This window comes from Dermacentor variabilis, chromosome 7 (genome assembly GCF_050947875.1).
Source record: "Dermacentor variabilis isolate Ectoservices chromosome 7, ASM5094787v1, whole genome shotgun sequence".
Classification (NCBI taxonomy): domain Eukaryota; kingdom Metazoa; phylum Arthropoda; class Arachnida; order Ixodida; family Ixodidae; genus Dermacentor; species Dermacentor variabilis.
Window position 1 is genome coordinate 15,758,520 of NC_134574.1, and position 22,688 is coordinate 15,781,207.

General features: G+C 43.0%; 1 non-coding gene across 1 annotated transcript; it reads right to left on the bottom strand.

Moving 5' to 3' along the window:
• Positions 1–22,190: 22,190 nt before the first annotated feature.
• On the bottom strand, positions 22,191–22,263 carry TRNAW-CCA (transfer RNA tryptophan (anticodon CCA)). Its single transcript has one exon. It is a non-coding gene; the product is annotated as a tRNA-Trp (tRNA).
• Between the last annotated feature and the right edge of the window lie 425 nt (positions 22,264–22,688).

The window sequence follows — 22,688 nt, forward strand, 5'->3', positions numbered from 1 at the left end:
AGTATTTAGAAAAATTATATAAATTTTGTAGTCGATATTGTTGTTTCATTATTGCTTATTATAAATTATTGCTTATTAATGCTTATTAATTATTAATTAATTAATTAATTAATGCTTATTCTAAATTATTTATAAATGTGTACCTTTCTTTGACGATACACAATTGTTATTTTTCATAGTGACAAGACTACCAGAGAAGTCGCTGAAGCATTTCATATCATCAAAAAATCTAATAGTTGCGTTAGCAAAACATCTTTAATCTTGTCAGCGAAAGAAATGGCATTGCTGCATAAGGGTAGATTGCAAGGCAGGTACAACGCGTGCGAATGTCGGCTGTCCGAAGTTTGTATCTGATCATCGATATATGACCGGGCGCATGCGTGCCCAGTTTTCTACGTATAAATGTTGACTTCTTACTTCAAATAAATCAGTTGGAAGTTCAGCGCCGTGTTTGTCTTCTCCTCATTCTCGACCTGTCGTTTAGCGCTGTTTGAATTTTATTGTTACCATGCAACACCAACTCGCCCAATCCGCTGCCCTCCTGCAGTTATTAATGCTGTTCTTGCTTTAGTTATCCTTTTTCTTTTTAGTCACCATATGTGTTAAATGTCATAGCATTTGATAATGTAGCATTGACAATATATCGGGGGGTCCTCATCTGGGCATTTCATTTCTAATGCATACACTTTGCATGGCTTGTTCGCATTGCCAACACCTACTGTATTACTGTCCAATTAAAACCTTCACAATTGTTTTTCACAAAAAACAACAAGCAGTCTAAAAATGTTCTTTTGTATCATGCAGTATAGTGCTCCTCTCACCTAAAGCTGTATGTTCTCGAGACACAAGTAAACGGCTACATGTTAGCTGCATCCCCTCTTAAATTTGCACCAATATCGAATATATTGAGACAAAAACGATATATTCCTGAACATATTGCTGTGGATGCTGACCAGCACATGAGTAGTGCTTCTTTTATTACAAACATTTAATCACCTTGCAGAGAGTGTGTACCACTTAGATCACAACAATTTTATTGAGATATTTTTGTATCATTTGCATGTGGCAGAAGCAGGAAATAGTAAGCTGACTCTGCCGTAAAGCAAACATATGCATGAGAGAGCGCTTAAAGCATTACTTGCTCAAACCAAGGCATTGGTGTCTAGACTTCACGACGAAGAGAGTAAAATGTGAGGTCACGTACCCTGTATTCTGAAACCATCTATGACTGGAAGCTTCATTCCACTGAGCTGAGCGCAGTGCCACCCCTCGACTGAAGACGACGCTGTGTTTCACAGTAACTGACATGAAGTTTGATTAAAGCTAAGCAACCGCTTCTGTCAAGGAGTGGGGCTGCTGTGCACTTGAATCCAGGTGGAGTGTTGAGTGGAGAATACAGGAGTTAGTCATCTTTACCTATCCTCGAGCCTCTTAAGAGATTTCCTCCAACATTTAACCTCAGCCTTTCTGTGTCCTTACAGCATAGTTATTACAGATGGTACAAAACATTCCATTGTACAGTTTCTTTAATTCTTTGGGAAAACATCCATCCCCTCACTAAACAGGAATAGGCTCAATAGGTTCACTGGTATCATCTACAGTGTTTCCATCCAAGACCTACTGCTATTACAAGGCATTACAGACATTCAGTGACATAGCCAGAAATTTATTTCAGGGAGGGATTCTCCACTGGCCACTACCCCTTCCCCATCACCTCTCTCTCTCGCACTACATAAATGTGTGGAGGGTTTTACATCACGCCAAGACAAACTCCTAGCACTCCCTGGACAGGGATGCTTTAGCAACGAGGATGCACATTTTTACGTTGCCAAAACAACTTTGCTTAACTTCTGACAAAAGTTTTTCATTGCTAAGGCATGCAGCCACTACGCTTAAAATTGCGCTATCATCCTTGTGCTGTTTTTAAAAATGATTATATTAAAAATAACATTTTGTTTACAAATCGATGTATTTATATAATGTGTATTAAGACCTAGTTGGTACATTACTTAGGAAAGCGAACTGTGCTAAAAACATGACAGCGCTGTCTTGTGTCTTCTTGTTTGCAGCCCAAGTAACAGTGGAGGTTAGTGTTATTTTCTTACCAGATTTGCTAGTGAGTGGTTCAGCCATGGCTATGTATGGAAGAGAGTGGGCACTATTTTGCAAGTCGCCTATTACTTAATTGCAGGCATTATGGGCATGCTGCCCTGACACCTGGCTATTCTAAAGACTGCAGAGCAGCAAGCACAGCACATGCTATGACAGGTTAGGTGAACCTCAGCTAAGGCAACTGGCCACGGCCATCTGGTGTTGAGCGATCGAGCAGTGATGAGACAATCCCCCTAAGTTCCATAATTTTTCACTTAACTTCATTTTTGGCACCCTTAATGTGCATCACCACCCAAGCCCCCTTACTGTCCATCTCCCCACTCCCTGGAGCTCACTGAAACTCTTTTCAGCCAATCACTGTCGCACTTTTCAACATTCACGGGATTGTTGAACGACACAGCATTCTCTAACTTTCCTATATTTCTGTTTCTGTGTGGACATCGAAGCCATTCACCTAGCTCCCCTCCCACCTGTTTGTTGTGGCGGCTTCTTAGCTTCCCTGGTCCAGCAACCCGTCCTTGATATAAATTGCCGCGCGCAAATCAACATTCTGTAGACCTTTTTTTTCTTGTCCCGTTTTCTTTCCATTTTTTCATTCTTAGCAGCGTGTACAAACTAGCCTTAGAGCAAGCTCTTCTGAAGTTTATTAACATTATGAAATTCAGAGTCAATGGAAAATAAAAGAAGAAAAAAAAGGTGGGGAGGAGTGTTTTTTATTAGTTTTCTAAACAAGCAAGTTGCAATATTTTTGGAATGCTTTCCTTCTGCACAGTGTGGTCGATGATTCGGAGAAGTACCAGAAATTAGAAGCTCTTCGACGACACGAAGGCCTGATCTAAGTTTTAAGCATGTGCTTGTCTCATTTTTGTCTGTGTAAAGTTTTAACGCTCATCCCCCCTCAGTAGTTATTGTTAACATAGTCTGGAATGAGGTAGAGAGGCACCATGGGTGGAGCCACAATGTTCTGCCTGCTACATGCACTGGGCAACCTTTCTCCTACTCTGGGATGATTTATACGCAGTGTGCCTGATGAAGTCGATGACGGTGTGACCATGAATTCCTCTTCGAGCGTCCAGTTTCCAGGTTCCAGCGCCGCAGAAACTACAGTGGCCAACGCTGGAAGTAGGCGCCAGTTGTCCACGGTGACGAAGCAAGCCGGGAAAGGGTAGTTCACGTGGATGGCTGATACCGGGCCCAGAAGAACGGGGAACAGCACGCAGGAGATAGCGCAAACGAAATCCTGCATGGTGAACAGAAGTGGGTTAAGCCGTGTCGTGGCACAGCTACCGAGCCCACAGAGCGCGCCCGGCTGGCGGGGATGATTTATACGCAGTGTGCCTGATGAAGTCGATGACGGTGTGACCATGAATTCCTCTTCGAGCGTCCAGTTTCCAGGTTCCAGCGCCGCAGAAACTACAGTGGCCAACGCTGGAAGTAGGCGCCAGTTGTCCACGGTGACGAAGCAAGCCGGGAAAGGGTAGTTCACGTGGATGGCTGATACCGGGCCCAGAAGAACGGGGAACAGCACGCAGGAGATAGCGCAAACGAAATCCTGCATGGTGAACAGAAGTGGGTTAAGCCGTGTCGTGGCACAGCTACCGAGCCCACAGAGCGCGCCCGGCTGGCGGGGATGATTTATACGCAGTGTGCCTGATGAAGTCGATGACGGTGTGACCATGAATTCCTCTTCGAGCGTCCAGTTTCCAGGTTCCAGCGCCGCAGAAACTACAGTGGCCAACGCTGGAAGTAGGCGCCAGTTGTCCACGGTGACGAAGCAAGCCGGGAAAGGGTAGTTCACGTGGATGGCTGATACCGGGCCCAGAAGAACGGGGAACAGCACGCAGGAGATAGCGCAAACGAAATCCTGCATGGTGAACAGAAGTGGGTTAAGCCGTGTCGTGGCACAGCTACCGAGCCCATCCCCGCCAGCCGGGCGCGCTCTGTGGGCTCGGTAGCTGTGCCACGACACGGCTTAACCCACTTCTGTTCACCATGCAGGTCAGTAACCAGTGTCGCCTTTTCGCTAAAACATCTAGCAATAGATGCCTTATTCTGCTACCGAGCCCTCAGTGCTGTGTTTGTATTATGTCTGATTGTATTAACAGCGTTTGTTCTTTGCTACTTATGTTATCCGGAGATATTGAAACTAACCCAGGACCCCCCACCCTAAATGAAATACTAAATGAACTAAAAGGCTTGTCTTCTGGTCAATCCCAGCTCATTGGAGACGTGCAGAGCCTAAAGAGCCAGCTCTCAAGCACCGATAAAACCATTTGCGAACTAGGCAAGAGAATCGACAGTTTAGAATCTCACTACCACCAGCTTCAAACGCTCCGAACGGAATTAGACACCGTTGCAACCACCACCTCTCAGACTACTCGACAGGTCTCGATATTGGAGACTCGGCTTGACGACATGGAAAACCGCTCCCGACGAAACAACTTGTTGTTTTACGGCATAGCGGACGAAACGCCATCCGAGACCAACGCTCAGTCTGAGGAGCTAATCACGGCGTTTTGCAGGGACCATTTCAACGTAGCCATCGAATCTAAGGAAATCGAGCGTGCCCACCGTCTTGGTCGCCACTTGCAAGACCGGTGCCGCCCCATAATAGTAAAATTTACCTCATTTAAAACCAAGGAAACTGTTCTCGCTAATGGCTCTAAACTCAAAAATACACATTTTAGCATTGGGGAAGATTTCTCGCCTCTCGTTCGGAACGCACGGAAGCACCTTCTCGCTTTTGCTAAAGAAAAATCTGGTCCTTTTCTTTTACGATATAAAACATTATTTATGGGCTCCAAACGCTACGTATTCGACAATGCAACCGAAACTATCGAAGAAAAATCATAGCAACCCCCTCCCCGCCCCAAATCATTAAATGGTTCCGTTTCTGGTCACAAAGCTAATCTCTCTATTTCGATTATTTTCACAAACATTCGCAGCTTTCTTTCTAAACGCCACCACGTGTCAAGCCTTGTATCTTCATCCAGTAGCAACTTACTTATTCTAACTGAAACGTGGTTGACCTCTGACGTCACCGATGGCGAAGTTTTATCCGACTTGCCCAACTTTAATCTTTTTAGAAAGGATCGTCTCGGCACACGTGGCGGTGGCGTCCTCATTGCTGCAAACAAACAGCTTTCGTGTTCTGTTATCAAAATATCCTCCGACCTTGAAATATTATGGTTAATCTGTCGTTCCGCACCACAGTCTGTGCTCTTGGGAGTTTGCTACAGGCCTCCTAGACACACTCCAGATTTTTCACGCGAACTTAATAATATTTTAACCAAACTTTCGACTAAATACCCTAATGCTCGCGTCGTTCTCTTTGGAGACTTTAACTTTCCGAATATCGACTGGATGACCCTAACCTCGTCAGCACCCAATGCGAAAGAAGCTAACGAATTTCTTGACGTTTGCCTAAACTTTAATCTTACTCAGCTAGTATCACAACCTACACGAGTCACTTCCGATACCGCCAATATTCTTGACATAATCTTAACAACAGATCCAGGGAGCCTATCTTCTATAACATTTCTAAAAGAAATAAGTGACCACAAAGTAATTCATGCTAATTTTGCCTTTGTCCCCGAAATACGCCACGCTTGCAGGAAAACAATTCGACTATATGACAAGGGGAACTATGGGGCCATCATTAGTGAACTTAATGCCTTTTTTCCCTCGTTTCAAGATGGTTTTTGGGAACGACCTATTAACGAAAACTGGTCACTCTTCAAGAACAAAATGAACCGATTAGCTGATGACTTCATCCCTAAGGTAACTTTCCGTCCTACCCGCCAAAAACCTTGGTTTACTAAATCATTAAAATCGCTTGAAAACAAGAAGAAACGTCTTTTTCGTATCGCCAAGACTAGAAACAGTGTTTGCGCATGGGACAAATACAACATTGCAGAAAAAGCATACTTAACAGAAGTGCGCAACGCTAAATACTCATTCTTTCACACTGAGCTATCAAAAATCCTTGCTGATTCACCCAAACGTTTCTGGCAAATTCTAAACCCACATGACACCCCTCCCGTTATCCTTACTAATCAATCTGGTCAAGAAGCAAGTTGTTCAGAAAGTGCCAATATATTTAATACAGCCTTTTCGTCTGTCTTTACAAATGAACCTAACCCTACTGAAACAGAACCGTTTTCCGCTAGTTTACCAGAAATGCCACCCATAAGCATTAGTTTCGCTGGTATCCTGTCCTTAATTGAAAAAATGAAATTGTCATCTTCTACTGGTACGGACGAAATAAATTCCAAGCTCTTGAAAAACACTAAGCACATATCTGCCGAATTTTTACTGTTACTGTTTTCCCAGTCACTTTCCTCAGGAATTCTCCCTTACGACTGGAAGTGTGGGAAGGTCATTCCAGTTCACAAAGCAGGCAACAGAGACTGTCCGTTAAATTACCGCCCCATATCTCTAACCAGTGTGTGCTGCAAACTCATGGAACATATCATATACTCTCAGGTCATGCATTTCCTTGATTCTAACAGCTTTTTTAATCCCTCTCAACACGGATTTCGAAAAGGCCTCTCATGCGAATCCCAACTAGCCCTTTTTCTTCACGACCTGAATGCTAACCTCGACACTAACCTACAAACAGATGCCATTTTTCTTGACTTCACCAAGGCTTTTGATAAAGTACCACACAAGCGTCTGCTAATGAAGCTCTCTCAACTAAATCTGCCACACGACGTTCTAAACTGGATCGCCCAATTTCTGACTAACCGCTCTCAGTTTGTTTCCCTTAACAATGTCAAGTCTGACTCGCTCCCTGTAACGTCCGGCGTGCCGCAGGGATCTGTCCTCGGCCCACTTTTATTTCTAATATATATCAACGACTTGCCTAATAATTTATCATGTAACATCCGCATGTTCGCTGACGACTGTGTTATCTACCGCAAAATAACTAACATATCTGACCAAACAGCCCTACAAAATGATCTTAATAAAGTGTTAGACTGGTGTAACCGCTGGCTAATGACCCTTAATCCTAACAAATGTAAATTAGTTTCCTTCCACCGCCGCAAAAACCCACTCCAATTTCCTTATAAAATCGCTAACATACCAGTTGGAACAAGTGAATCCTATAAATACCTTGGTGTAACATTAACCCCTGATCTTTCCTGGCGCACCCATGTCACGAATATCATTTCATCGGCTAACCGATCATTAGGATTTCTAAAACGTCATCTGCGTCACTCACCCTACCACGTAAGACTTTTGGCTTACCAATCGTTAATTCGACCCAAACTTGAATACGCATCACCAATCTGGAGCCCTCACCAAGTTTATTTGATTAACGCTATCGAAGCAGTGCAAAATCGTGCTGCTCGCTTCATTCATTCTTCTTATTCATATGATATCAGTGTGTCATCCCTTAAGAATGACTCTGGTCTGCCCACTCTTTCGTCTCGCCGCAGGATCGCCACACTATCACTTTACCACAAGTTTTATCACAGTTCTTTCAGCCATCCACCTTACATCGCTCCCGCCGCTCGCACATCCCCCCGCACGGGCCATCCACTTCAAGTCACCCGACCCCGTTCTGGCACCACTACTTTTTCTGCATCATTTTTTTGCCGCGCAGCTTCAGAATGGAATGGCCTTCCCCACGACATTGTTTCAATCACCTGTCCATCACGTTTTATTCAAAGTGTATCCATATACCTGTCTTGTTAAATACCTGTGGCATTTGTAACATCTCTGTACAACCCACCCCTTATGTAACACCCCCTTGTGGGGTCTTTAAGGAAATAAAGTGAAGTGAAGTGAAAAGCGGTGCACTCCTAGTGCCCATTTGGCACGACGAGCGTGGTCCTAGACATAGCAGTCCTAAACATTAGATTCAGGGGAGGGGGGTTCTACAGCTGAATTTTTTTCATCGCATCTGTGTTTGCGCCTCAAATATTCTCGCAAGCAGCAAGGTGAGGCTGCACATCTCTTATCCACTGAGTATCTCATCAGTGGTGCACTTCGTGTGCACAACCAATGATTGGCACAAAGCAGGGGCTGGTCATTCGTCAGAGAACAATAAAGTTATGATTGTTTCAACAAAGAAAAATGTGAAGTTGCTTGAGACAGTGTTTTGCATGCTTGTCAATTTTGCCTTCAATAAAGCAGTTCCCTGCTCCCGTAATCACTATGCGCCTGTCATAGGCATGCATACCTGGCAGGAGCAGCGATGTGGATGAACTTGTGTGTTCACTTCAAAAATGCCTTGACACTGGCCGTGAATGAAACTAAGGCCCCCAGAAATTACTGGAGTCTTACTATGTACAATGTACAATAGCCTGTAGGGTTACACCTCTTGAAACGGGCTTTCTTAATTGCCCACTTGCCAATGCATCCGTGTTGTGTAGCATGGTTGTGTAGGCGCTGTGAACCTCCCGGACTATTGGTCAATGCACACTGGGTGTCTTTGTGATCTACGTATGCGCGGCACGCCGTGTTTGAACTAACTCTGACAAAAAAGGAGTGCTGAAAGCAGTGTTGTGCTGTTTCTGTTAGCTGCTTGGTCCACCTGTTATGTTTACAAACTCACCTGAATATTTGCTGTTGGGACGTAAATTTGCCCATTCTATTTATACAAAGATGTCATGCATTAAATTGCTGGTCGCCTGTGGTTTCTTTATAATTTTGTTGCAAAATCTCAGCCTGAAGTAAACTTTACTCCCGTAACGCACTTGTATGTTCCTACGAATTGTTAGTTCACATGCAAAACATGGGGGTGGTAACAACTTTCTTGAAAATCCGGCAAATTCGTGGCCTGGGCCTATAGGCCGCTCTCGAGTAGGTCCGGAGATCCTGTCTCCTCGCCGACTCACGGGCTTGCTGGATGGCCCATAGTTGATCTTGGAGGTTTGAGTTTTGCAGCGCGGCTGCCCACCGCGTCGCAGCTTTGTCTGGAGGCACTGTATTTCCTCTGCCTATAACCTCACATTCCCAGAGAATGTGTCTAAAATGCGTGAACCCTGCCGCATAGTTTGCAGTTATCGTCTGAATAGATGTCTGGATATATCCTCCTGAGATGAACGGGATTGCAGAAGGTCTTGATTTGTAACGGCCTCTGGTCTACCGCTTGGGCTCTGTCGAGGGGTTAGGGTGGATAAACACGCCTGGAGTTTTATTAAAATTTTGAAATGTCACAGTACCTGGTCATTCTGTCCCTCTGTCCGTGCCTCCATTAGATTTCCGACCCCCAAAGAGGATCTTTCTACGCATAGGGTAATTATATTTTGGGAGACGAGAATAATTTTACCCGCCGTGGTTGCTTAGTGGCTGTGGTGTTGAGCTGCTGAGAACGAGGTCGCGGGATCTAGTCCTGGCCACGGCCACCGCATTTCGATGGCAGTCAAATGCGAGAACACACATGTACTTTAGACTTAGGTGCACATTAAAGAACCACAGATGGCCTAAATTTCTTGCGTCCCCCACTATGGCGTGCCTCATAATCAGATTGTGGTTTTGGCACGTGAAACCTCGTAATATAATTTTTTAAGAAAATAATTTTAAGCTTCGGTGCAAACGTTAAGATTCTACGCTGTCCTCCTGTCATTTTATCTGTATTTTATCATTGCTATTATATAGCTTTGTGGTTCATCATGTCCAATAGAATTATTGTTTGCCAAAGTGCAAATCTCGCATACAGAACATGAAGGGAGCTTATGTGTTTGACAACTTGATTTATGCATAAATACCTTGAATACTTGCTGTGGTTGCCTATGTGATTGTCTGATTGACATGCTCACTGAGAGAAATGAATCGGCCAATGTAAATGTTATGGTTTGTAAGAAGACACAATGTTCTTGTGCAGTTGCCTTGTTTGACTTCCTTTAGCATTTATTCATGACCTGTGAAATCTGTAAAACAACTCATCTATTAGCCTGAGTGGATATTTAGCGCATAAACTGCTTTCATTTGTGCAAGTTGGTTGTTTTATTAGTATCGCGATATTTTGTTATTTTTCTTTGGTTTAATAAAAAAAACGTTTTGTGTGTTTTGTTAGGTGGGTAACTTATGCAGCAGTTCACTGAGTAGCTCTACAAGTAAGCTTATGCATTCCACTCATCTTTGTGTATTGGAGTTGGAGCAACAAACAGAGTCACAGGAAGATGTAAATAGTGATGTCGAATAAGGGATGTTTTGGGCTGGAGGCAGCAATGTTGTAAGAAACTCATCTTTGTGAACTAGTCCTCTTGTTGAAACACTGGCTGCGGCCAGAGGCCTCCCATGTTTAGCTGATGTTGATCACTTGTAGAACAATCACTATTGTAGAAATAAACAGGCTATAGAATGAGTTTCCTTATGTACAGTAAGGTTACAACATTTTCTGTTAATAACCCAACGGAACAAAACCATTAAAAAATTTTCAAAGCTCAAAAAGGCTTGCATTCAAGTGGAATACTGCATGCAGAAAAACAAAGTATTCAGGCAGCTGTCCTCTTGAAGCTTTACTTCACAATCGCAGCAGGCTAGCAAGCACCAAGTATGAAAGAATAAAAAATGCATTTGCACTTCTCGTCTGATAAAATTTACAGTGCTTTTACAGAAATGAAAATCATTGACAAGGAAGTGGATGTTTATGTTGAGATATGAGCATGTAATCTGTAAGCCTCGTAAGCTTATGTCAAGTAAAACAATATGAAATCCTGAGAGATTAAGCTTTTTAAATACACATGTTATAATAGGAACACAAACTTTCTTCAGGATGATAAAAGCACTGTAGATCAAGGTTCTCCACGTAGTGGAAATATTGTTAAATCTGTTAAGATGTGAATGTGGGCAAGTTGGTACCAAATTTCTTACTTGCTGAAGCACATTACTGTCCTCATTGAACAAATAACTATAGTTTCTTGTACATGTGCCTTGATCACATTCCGCACAACATTATGTATTTTTATCTTTCTTTAATACATTCTGTAGCGGTTCAATGAATTCAAGATGCTAGAAACCTATGTTGAACTACAAAGTGCTTGCCACTAGAAAAGACAAGAAGTCAGTTCCTGTGTTAGAAATATTTATTAGTTAGAGAAAGGCTAAAATTTAGTAGGAACATTAACCATGTTTTGAAGTTTTCGTCCTATTCATTTTACAGTTGAAGCTAGCCTGCTTCTCAGGTTACTTGTGCTTAGAATTAAAGCACAACAAACAGATGAATGGCTTGCCAGGGCATTATCCACAGAAAGTGGTCACTTTTCTCACTCTCATCATAGTGTTTGGGCTACTGCTGGTACCGTTGGCTGCATAGCAGCCAGTGCAGTGCCACTGAGTGTCGTGTGCTGATGTGCCAGTTTTTTTTAGCATGTGGACACTCCTCCCACGAGTTTCTTCGATGTTGTCTTGACGAGAGCCGAACAGTGAATGAGCCAGTTCATCTCGAAATTCTATAATTGGCATAGAGTTTCCTTCAAGCATGCCACGAATGTTCCACGCATTTATGATGGAACTTCCAACAAGCAACTGAACAGCTACCTTTCTGTACCACTTGAGTCCTTTTCTAAGGCAGTTGTGGTATAACGTCATTTGGTCACTATAGTCGACACCGTTTTTTGCTGCATTGTAATCGAAAACGGCCTGATGTTTCATGATCGGTGCGCCGTCCGTTGTTCTCTTCCCACTGTCCACCAAAGTTGCTTTATATTTGGCGACAGATGTGAGTATCAGAACGGGCCTCTTGTCCATCCACTTCAGTGCCTTCACTCCATCTTTGGACTGAAGTCCGGTAACACTGCCATTTGCAACCTTTACTTCAGTGACATCTTTTGGCAGCCCTTTCCTCACTGAGCGAACTGTGCCACAAATAAAAGTGTCTCCCTTTCGAAGGCGAAGAGTGAGCGGCAAGCTCATGTAGAAGTTGCCTACGTACAGCGGGCACACGACTCCCTTGTAATTTTGCAAGAGTTTCAAGCATACATATTCGGCGTGTCCGATGCCAACTGTTCAGTCACACTTTCCGGCATATACATCAACCTTTAGCCTGTAACCGTCTTTGGTACACGCCTTGAACAGCCTGTCTCTGTACGAACGAAAGTCAGCCACGTCATGGCACTATTGTTTCATCTATCACAACCTCCTTTCCCGGTTCAAGCACAGTGGCAAAAATTTTGGTTCAATTTCTCTACCAGAGGCTGGACCTTAAAGACATGATCCTGCAACTCTGCAACCAGTTAATTGTCCGCAAAATGCCAGAACCTCAAAAGTATGGAAAAGGCGGTCACGGCTCATATTTTGACGAATGAGTTCAACACCATACAGGTTACTTTTTGCCCAGTAGTGACTCAGAGTAGGGAGATGGACGAGATCAATACAAATTGGTATTCCAACAAATGCTTTCGTTTGTTGGAGATTGGTTTCCATCCAATTCTTCAACTGTGATTTAGATCTGGGCGTAGGAAGACGGAGGAGACCAATACAAATCAGTATTCGAATAAATGCTTTCATTTCTTTGGCATTGGTTTCCGTCCAATTTTTCAACTGTGATATAGATTTGGGAGTAGTTGACTTCTCCACTTGTTGTGTGAACCTGTTTGTTTCATTGACCATCATTTGCCAAATGTCATCCATAATAAACAGTGAACATAAAGATGGGGCATAACGGCTAGATGGCAACTGAATGATAGTGGCCGGCTTGGAGTGCGGTGTCACACTAGGCGAAGTGGTTGTTGCCGGTGTCCATTTCTCTAGAGATGGGCTGAGAGAAATGAGAGCATCGTATCCTGAAACATTCGCCTCAGAATCATCAGTCAGGTCTGACTCTCAATTCGACGTGCTGGCTGAGGTCTGTGATGGTTCGTAAACACTATCTTTGTCACTGATTTCACTGTCTGTCCACTGCTGAACATCTGACACTGATGATGATATGTAGTGTTTATTGGCGCAAGGGCCAAGTGTGGCCAAAGAGCGCCAAGGAAGTGGTGATGAGTACTGAATGGAAAAATGGCTTATGTGACGTGGCTGCATCTGACACTGAAGCACTTGACTCATCAACTGGTGATCGCGAAGTTGCTGGTGCATTCTTGTGGCCCAAAACTAAATTTATTTGTTTCCTCTGCATAGTGCTTTTTTTTGCATCCGTAAGAGGCATGAGGATTATTAGACACGCTGAAAAGTTTGGGAGTAGCAAGAAAAATGCAGGTACTTATTCCAACGGCACATATTTCAAAAACTGCGGCGAAAAGTTTGCAAGCAACCCAACTGAGAAATGTGCCGCCACTCCACTCTCTGAAACAAACGTGCCACCCCATGTCCAATGCAATAAAAAGATATATTAGTCGCAATTTCAAACCTCAGATGGCAACACAAGAGCGAATATTCTTGCATGTGGGTCACTGGTGGGTCACGCCGCACACAGTATAAAAACGTTTTCATTGATTGCATCGTGGATTGCCAGTGGGCCACAGCATTTAACATCAGACAAGTATTCTACAGGCTATCTGTAACCTCACGTAACAAAAATCATACCTCTGAGTTCAAGTGTCATAAAGTTATCGCAGCAGCAAGCACATGAACGTCCGTAACTTTGCTGCTGCATAGGAGGAGCACAGGCTGTGACCCACCGGTGACCCACAATGCAGTTAAAGTGTTAATTAAAACTACCTTAATTTGCTGCACATTAATCAACTTTGGCTTAATTAACACCAAAGGCCGTGGGTTTGCGTGCCCTAATTAACTCTACATTAACTGTACCTTTCTTTTTTGCATGATTAGTGTTTCAATGTGGAAGACGACAACGAACGCGTGAGCAGTGTTGCGGGTGCTCCGATTAACCGTGCTTTTTGTTTGGCATGATTAGCGGCATCAGTGCGGCAGCGATGTGGAAGAAGACGACAAACGTGCGAGCAGTAGCACGGGCGACCTTGAAACATAGAGAAGCCTCGCAAAGCGGCCTTGAAGTATAGAGATCTGAAGCTTTCGCCTTAAAGGGTCCCTCATCAGGTCTGTGCATTTGGAGTCGACAAGTGCAGTGCGTACAATGCGTGCTAACGATCGTGTCTGCTAAGTATATTACATCCCTATGTGCTGTGGCAAGAGCTTAAAGTTTAAACCATATTGCCTTCTCCTCACGGCGGCCGTGCGTTCCCAGCCGGACAGTTGACGTCAATCGCACAAGTGCGCCTACGTACATGGCAGTGCTGTGATGTCACTCAGAGTGACACGTGACTTAGATAATAATTCAAGGCAGCATCAGTTATTTGTTGAATCTGGTGCTTCAGTGGACTAATTAAAGTTTAGAGAAATAATGAAAAATACAAACCGAATGTCTGGGTGCTTTTGTTTTACTTCGCACTGTAGCAAGAGAGATGAATTTCTGTTTCGTCTCCTTTTTCCGACGTTTGCACGCATGCAGAGAACGAAACTATATGTAATTTTCTACCGTGTTCCAGCATTGCGATCATGCTCTTTCATCCTCTCGCGTTTGCCTCAGTGCTGGGGCACTGACTTATACCGCTAATCATGTGTTTTCGTGTAGAGCGCGCATTATCGTCCGCTACAGGAAACGAGACAAGCGCAACAGCTCGCGCGACACCGTCACCGCAAGTGTGCCGGTGACGGTGAAAAAAGAAAATGGCAGGGTATAACCGCCGCGCCGGGCAGTTCCCACACATGGATGTCATTTAACAAATTGTATTCATATTGCATTTGGGCTATAAATTTCCAGATCATGCTTATAACCAGGCCTACCAGCTCTTGTCCTGCATATTTATATAGCCTTCTCATTTCTGTATCAACACTGCACATATTCATAGGAAATTGGAATCATTCACCATTTTACCCTCAAGCACTTGAAGTAGACACTGCAATAACCCCAAGGGAGGGGGGACAGTAATGCGAAAACCTTATTGGGCTTGTAGTGCTGCTGAAGGATGCACACATACCATCTATGCTAGAATTCTCAGCAGACATTCTAAAGTTTGTACGAGTTCGACTTTAGCTAGCTCAACTGAATGATGCATTTTGAAGGCAATTCTTTCAACACTTGGTCAAACTGAATGAAACTGGACAGCACAATTAGTGGTGTTCACCTACCATTTATACCACTGCTGTCCCGAGCATTGTGCCTGTTATTTTGCCTTTCGTTTCCGTACTGTCAAGTTCAAGCACACATGTACTTTACCACTGTACAAGTAGAAAGGCTTCAAGGCTTTTCCTGGGCATTCAACAGTCACTATTTGTTCCTATAAACCTTCCTGCATGTGAAGGCAAAAGAAACTTAATAATTCATGCTGGAAGTATAAAAAGACAGGTATTTGCACAGGAAATGTTTATTTTGAGCACTGATGTTCTTGCTGATGTAGATATAGTGCTGGCTCCCTCCTCGCCCGAAGCATGTGGTTGCTGTACACAGCACCAGATGATTGCTTCCTAGGTCAAAAGATCAAATTGTTGGTCTTCAAGTATCTTCGCAAACTACAAGTATCTTCGCAAACTAAGGAATAGAAAGAAGCGTTCTTATAATAGGGCTAAACGCGTGCGCACACTGAGGCTTGGCATATATACAAAGACAGTTTAAACAATTACTGCTCAGCGATATCTTCCGCCAAAGATAAATATTACTCTCAAGACCTACCATCGCTGCTAACTTCCAATCCTAAAAAATTTTGGCAAACCATATCTCTGACAAGAGATACTAACACCATAACTTTGCACGGAACAGAAAACATACCTATTTCTAGCGCCGATTGCCCCACCGTATTCAACACGTTTTTTTTTCATCTGTTTTCACTCAGGAGGACCTTTCCAATGTTCCAACTTTTCCTGAACTTGATGCCACATACATGGAACCAATCGATATCACTGTTGAAGGCGTTAAATTACTCATTAGTAACCTCAAAATATCTACTTCCGCCGGTATTGACAACATTAATTCTAAGATTTTAAAGAACACCATCGCTGCCTCAAGCAAGATCTTATGCCATATTTTTCAAAAATCCCTAGCATCTGGAAAGTTACCCACCGATTGGTTAATAGGAAAAATAATAGCAGTTCACAAATCTGGAGATGTTCATACACCTGACAACTATCGGCTCATATCTTTAACCTGCATATGTTGCAAAATGCTCGAGTACATAATCACTTCCCACGTGTACCGCCACCTAGAAGCTCACAATTTCTTTTTTTTTCTAATCAGCATGGTTTTAGGAAGGGATTTTCTTGTGGCACGCAATTGTTCGAACTAACGACTGACTTGCACTTTAACATGGACTGCAACCTTCAAATTGACCGTATCTTTCTTGACTTTTCTAAAGCTTTTGACCGAGTGCCCCATTGTCGCCTAATTTCTAAATTATCTGCCCTACGACTTTACTCTTTAACATTATCCTGGATTCGTAATTTTCTTTCTTTTCGAGAACAGTTTACTGTTGTTAACAATTTCTCTTCCCCGCCTTCTTCTGTTAGCTCTGGTGTGCCACAAGGCAGCGTCCTCGGCCCCTTACTCTTCTTAATCTACATTAACGACTTACCCACCCAGATTACTTCCTGCATGCGCCTTTTTGCCGATGACTGCATAATCTACCGTCCTATTCACACGACTGACGATCACTTGAAACTTCAAGCAGATCTTAACCTTATCGCTAACTGGTGTAACAAATGGCTCATGACACTAAACTTTACAAAGTGCGAGGTGATGTGCTTTAGCCGAAAATGTGTAAATTCTAAATATTCGTATCATCTTAATAACACTATGCTTTCCCACACTTCATCATATAAGTACCTTGGTGTTGTTCTCACAGAGAATCTTTCATGGGCCCCACACATCACTTCTACATGCGCCAAAGCATCAGGTTCTCTTGGCTATCTACGACGGAATTTGCGAAACGCCCCGCCAAACATCCGAAAACTCGCTTTCCAAACATTCATTTTGCCACAGTGAGAATTCGCCTCCCCAATTTGGTCCCCTCATCAAAATTACCTAATAAATATGACAGAAATGATACAAAACAGAGCAGCCCGGTTCATATCCCGTAACTACAGTATAAACTCGAGCACTACACAAATTAAACTAGACCTACTGTTGCCGCCATTAGATATCCGCCGCAACATCGCTGTTCTGTGCCTATTCCACAAATATATTTACACTAATAAACGAACCCGGTTGCAACTACAAATACCCCACTCTTTTTCACGCAGATTACATAATCAGTTCAGTTTCATGCGCATATATGGTAAAACAAATGCATTTAATTCATCGTCACTACCACGTGCCATCCGTCTCTGGAATGACCTCCCTGATAACATAGCCTCCATATCTAATCCCGACACTTTCCGCTCTCAGTTACTCATGCTTTTCCCATTTAATACCGTTCACGAGTGACCAATCTAGTGTATGTTATCGTGCATTTTTGCCATGTTGTATATCATTTTCATAAACGCTATTCCTTTGCTCTGTTAACAGTAACAAGTGTTCGTGTGCCTTCAGATATTGCTTTGCATTCCTAGTGCCTTCAATATTGTGTAACACGGTAATCTTTTTATAGCACTGTTCCTGTTGGAAATTTGTACTTTTTATACCTTTTACTGTTTAATATGCCCCCCTTACTTTATACCCTGCCATAGGGCCTGTAAGGTTCTTTTGAATAAATAAGAGGCATTTTGTTTTAGCTCCGGAAAGAGAAAGCAGGATTGAGACATTAACATGTAAAAAAATACCTGACTAAAGAAAAATTAATACACAAGCAAATTCACTAAAGAGGTTCACTTTCAAGAGCAAAAGTATGGTTACGATGAAAATTACAAGGAAACTTCATTGCTCATTGAGGTTTCGCTTCAGTAGTTGTTGAGCCACGAGGGTTAGCATGCTACATCTTTCATAGTATGTTTTGTAGAACAATATTGCACTTTGAACAATGTAGAGCCTATTTAAATGAACTGACAAGGAACGCTGAAACTCCAGGCTAGTTTGGTCTACATAAGATATGATACAGACAATGTACTGCACTCATTTAGTGCTTTTGTAACTAACCTCATGCACAAAGGTCATTCACTCCTATCCTACACGAAACGCACTTACTCCTTTGAAGCTTCATCTAGTCCTTCAATTTGCTGTATGCTTATGTCTAAGGGAGTTCGTTTGGTTCCTGTTAATGTGGTACATCTAAGCAACTGCAATCAAATGCCTATAGTGTTCCCTTGCATATACAAAACATCCCTGGCCCTTTCAATGCACAATACTCATTACATTTGACACTTGGGACTCGTGCAAGGTGCCATTTAGGATTATATGCCTGTCCATATCCGATAATACCTTTATAGCTGCGTCATTCCCATGCCAAATGCCTTGGTTATTACTGTGACCATCTCACACTTTTCCTTTAGAGTCTTCTTGTCCACTTTTAAGGAAGCATCCCACAACACAGTGTCTCCATCCTAGTGGTGCTATGGAGTTAACTCATGTGCTAGTTGTAGCAGATGACGTCAACTGAAGGCCACTGAAGATAAAACTCTCTGCGAGAATTCCTTTTGCACAAGAAATGCAAACAATACAAAATAGTCAAAACATAGTTATCTGGCAGGACTGGCTGCATCCATAATCTTTGTTTGGGGCAATTCTGAGGTGGCTCTATGTTACAAGAGGCTTGGTGATCATTGCCATGTGACTGTTCGGAACTCTATAAAACACAAGAATTGCCTTACTCCGGCCTTTCTCTTTGTGCAGCGACGAACGTTATTATTCGTCTAATCGCACAGTGTACTGTTCGTGTCCATAGAGAAAATTCGCCACCACATTGTTTTTGCGGTATTTCGTGACTGACCCATGAACTCATCTTGGGGTGGGACTTCTTATCTTTGGCGACCGCTTCTATCTCTTGTCGTAAGCGCCTCACACAACTGGATGCCACTGGCAATTCTCTTCCTAACCACGAAGAACGCATTCGTCTCGTCACCTCTTCCGATTACGTTCTTTTGCCACCTAGAGAAGAGATTATAGGTGTCAACTCCTGTAACATTGTGGATAGCGACGTACTCATTCTGCCCTATGACCATAACCTATCTCGAGCGATTCTGATTGCCCCTGGCCTTATTCGCTCCTCTGAGGGGTCTACATTGCTTACCGCAATAAACCAAACTCTCGAACCCCAACTGTTGCCTCGTGGATCAACTGTCACTTGAGCTGTTGACACTCATGTCGTTGCACTTGTCACGAAGACAGCTCAGTGTGTTCTTGCGTCTATTACCGTGCGCTAAACAAAATCATGCGCAAATATGTTTACCCCGTGTCACGGATGGACGATGCACTAGATTCACTCCACGGTGTCGAATATTTTTCTAGCCTTGACCTTAAACCAGGCCACTGGCAAATGCCGATGTCCAAATCCGGCAAAGAAAAAACGACATTTGCTACCCCTGATGGGCTCTACGAGTTCAATACGATGCCTTTTGGACTCTGCAATGTGCCTGCCACCTTCGAACACATGATCGTAAGTCTTGCCTTGAAATGGAAAACCTGTCTGTGCTATCTCGACAACATTGTGTTTTCAACCACATTCTCACATTTGCAACGTCTTGATGAAGTCCTTGCATGTCTTGCAAATGCTGGTTGGCAGCTCAACACACACATACACACACACACAAATGCAGTTTCGCCAGCAAGACCATCAAAGTTCTGGGGCACATAGTCAGCAAAGAAGGTATTCGACCGGACACCGAGAATCTAGCCGCCATCCTCGAATTTTGTGTCCACTGCGTCAAAAAGACATGCACAGTTCTCTTGGACTTGCTTCTTCCGGCACTTCATATGCAACTTCGCTACGCTTACATCCCCGCTCCATCAACTCCTTGCCAGTAATGCGCCCTTCGTTTGGTCCGACGAATGTGAACATGCTTTCCTGCTTTTGCAACATGCCCTGACGTCAGACCCAGTACTGTGCCACTTTGATCTGACCTCGCCCACCACCTTTCACACCGACGCTAGCAGTCAGTCTCGGTGCCATTCTACTGCAACGTGACAACAGGTTTCGCGAACGAGTAATTGCTTATGCTAGTCGTGCACTACTAACCAGGGCACAGAATTACTACATCATAACCAATCAAGAGTGCCTTGCTGTTAGGCAGTGCAAAAACTTCGCCTATATTTTCATGGCCGCCATTTCAGTCGTTACCGACCATAACAAACTGTGCTGGCTTTCATCGCTAAAGAATTTATAAGGTCACTTGGGTCGCTGTGAGCTTCACCTACACGAGCACGATTTCAATGTCACCTACAAGGCTGCAAAGAAACATCAAGACACCGATGCTCTCTCTCACTACCCTCTGCCGAATCATGACGATTCACCATCACCTCTCCGTAATTGTGTACGTCCCGAGTCCTCTTCATCAGCTTCACCCATTGTAACCCTCGATTGGCTAAGACACGACAGCCCATCTGTCCTTGTGTCCCACCAACGCATGGAAGATTCTTTGTCACCTCCAAACGCCAGACTTCGTCGACAACCTAATCAATTCAAGCTGCACAATGTAGCTTTACATCACAACATTTATCACATCGATGCCCACGAAACACGCAAGCAGCTATTTGATGTCTAAAAGATGTCTTGAACGGCTAATTCAAAAGCCTAGTAGCTGTCTTGATCAAGACATTTTGTAGCCATGGACGTCTAGAAGTACTTCAGTAAGCCCTGCTAACGTTACGCTAAAAGTTGGCTAATGGACAGCTTGACAAGAACAACTGAAGACTTTTATTAGAGATTCCCTCAAATTTTTGTGGCAGCTGTTACAGTAACACCACGCTTGCCCACAGTTACAATTTATTTTAAACGAGGCATGGATATCAGAAAAAAAAGTTTATATTGTCGGATAGAGTGATGCAGAGGTAGTTCTTCCAGATGTGAACCATGGGAATAGTGTAGTACAGCCTCATTTGTCAATCAGCACTTTTTAACTTGACCAATCAATTGAATGCCACCTGTCAGAATTATTTTGCAAATAAAACAAGATCTTTATCGTATGATATCATGCCAATGTTCGCCCACTGACCTAAACAAGAACATCTCTGCATGAAACACGTCATTATTGACAAAATTAACTTCACCCTGCTGGGTCTCCACCAAATTGAAATAGTTTCTAGCAAAGAAAAATTTTGTCAGTGATGCTGCAGTTCAGGCAAAAATTGCATCCTTGTTTCAGCTACAGGGGGCACAATAGCCTTACACCAGTATACGGAACAGAACACTGTGCTGCAATGAGTTAAGAAATAAAGGATAGTACACATCTGGAAAAACACTCTGCAAACCACTCTAACTAGCAATATAAATATATTTTTTCTGATGTCCATGCTTCATTTAAAAGTAAATTGTAACTTACTTTCTGGGTGCCTCTTGTAAGGTAACGCCACATGCTTGCACAGCATCACGCAGAAATAATGACGAGTTCTTCGGCATACCATCCATTAGTGAATTCCTTGTACGTTGCATGTTACAAGAACTGAAAGATAAATCATAATATGCTGTTATTTTTTTCATAAACTGTATGAGTTTTTCATGCATAAAAGGTGATTGCAAGCGAAAATGCAGCAAGGCATCAACTTCACACCATGTCACATACTCATACTTTATTACCTAATAAATTAGAAAAGATGCAGAAAGTGTAACAAGAGTGACAAATAGCAGCAAAAGTGATCATGGATAAATCTTGAAGATGATTGCCGCCGCTGCCAGAGTAGGCCAGCCTTCGTAGGAGAGCACTTGCTGCCCACAAAAGCTTGCTGTCACAGGCCACGCGTGACGGTTCTTGTAGACATAGGAACGCAAAAGCTGCATAGAACAGGAAGAAAAGGGCAAGGGAAGAAATGAGAATGTTGAAATTGGAACTTCAATTAGCAATATGTGCTAAGTAAGAAGTTTGGCTCACATAAAAATAAATTTAAGCATTCCTTTCTCTCTTAAATTACGGGTATCTTAAGGTATGTATGTGATGATGTTTAATATGACTAGCATATTTCCTATCATAAGACGCCAACAAACACTGACACCAAGGACAACATAGGGGAAATTACTTGTGCTTAATAAATTAAATAAAGAAACGATAAATTAATGGAAATTAAAGTGGATGATAAAACACCTTGCCGCAGGTGGGAACTGAACCCACAACCTTCGCATTTGGCGTGCTATGCTCTACCAATTGAGCTACAGCGGCGTCGTTTTCCCATCCACTTTCTTGGGTATTTATGTGTCCTAGTAGAATGCTGGGAGTGTTAGCCAGCGCCACAACTCAGAGACCTTGTTCCTGGCATATAGTCATTAAGTTGCATAGCAGAGTCAAAGTCAGCCTTTAATTTATTGTATGGTGTTTTGTGGCTAAAAAGCCACTTATCAACCTGTCAAACAAGTTTGAGAAGCTTCCTGCAAAATATAATCAGTTTAAAACAGTAATTCACTCTGCAGGTAAATGATGTACTAACTTAATTAAAAAGTTAAATAGCGTTTTACATTGTTGAACTAAAAGCAAGTTTGGCATTTTGCGCTGCCTAGCTGTTGCCTTTCTTTCAAACTTAAACATGACACAGTACAGAGTAAACAGGTAGCATGCAAAGGAGGACTGGTGATAAAGTAGTGTTCCAA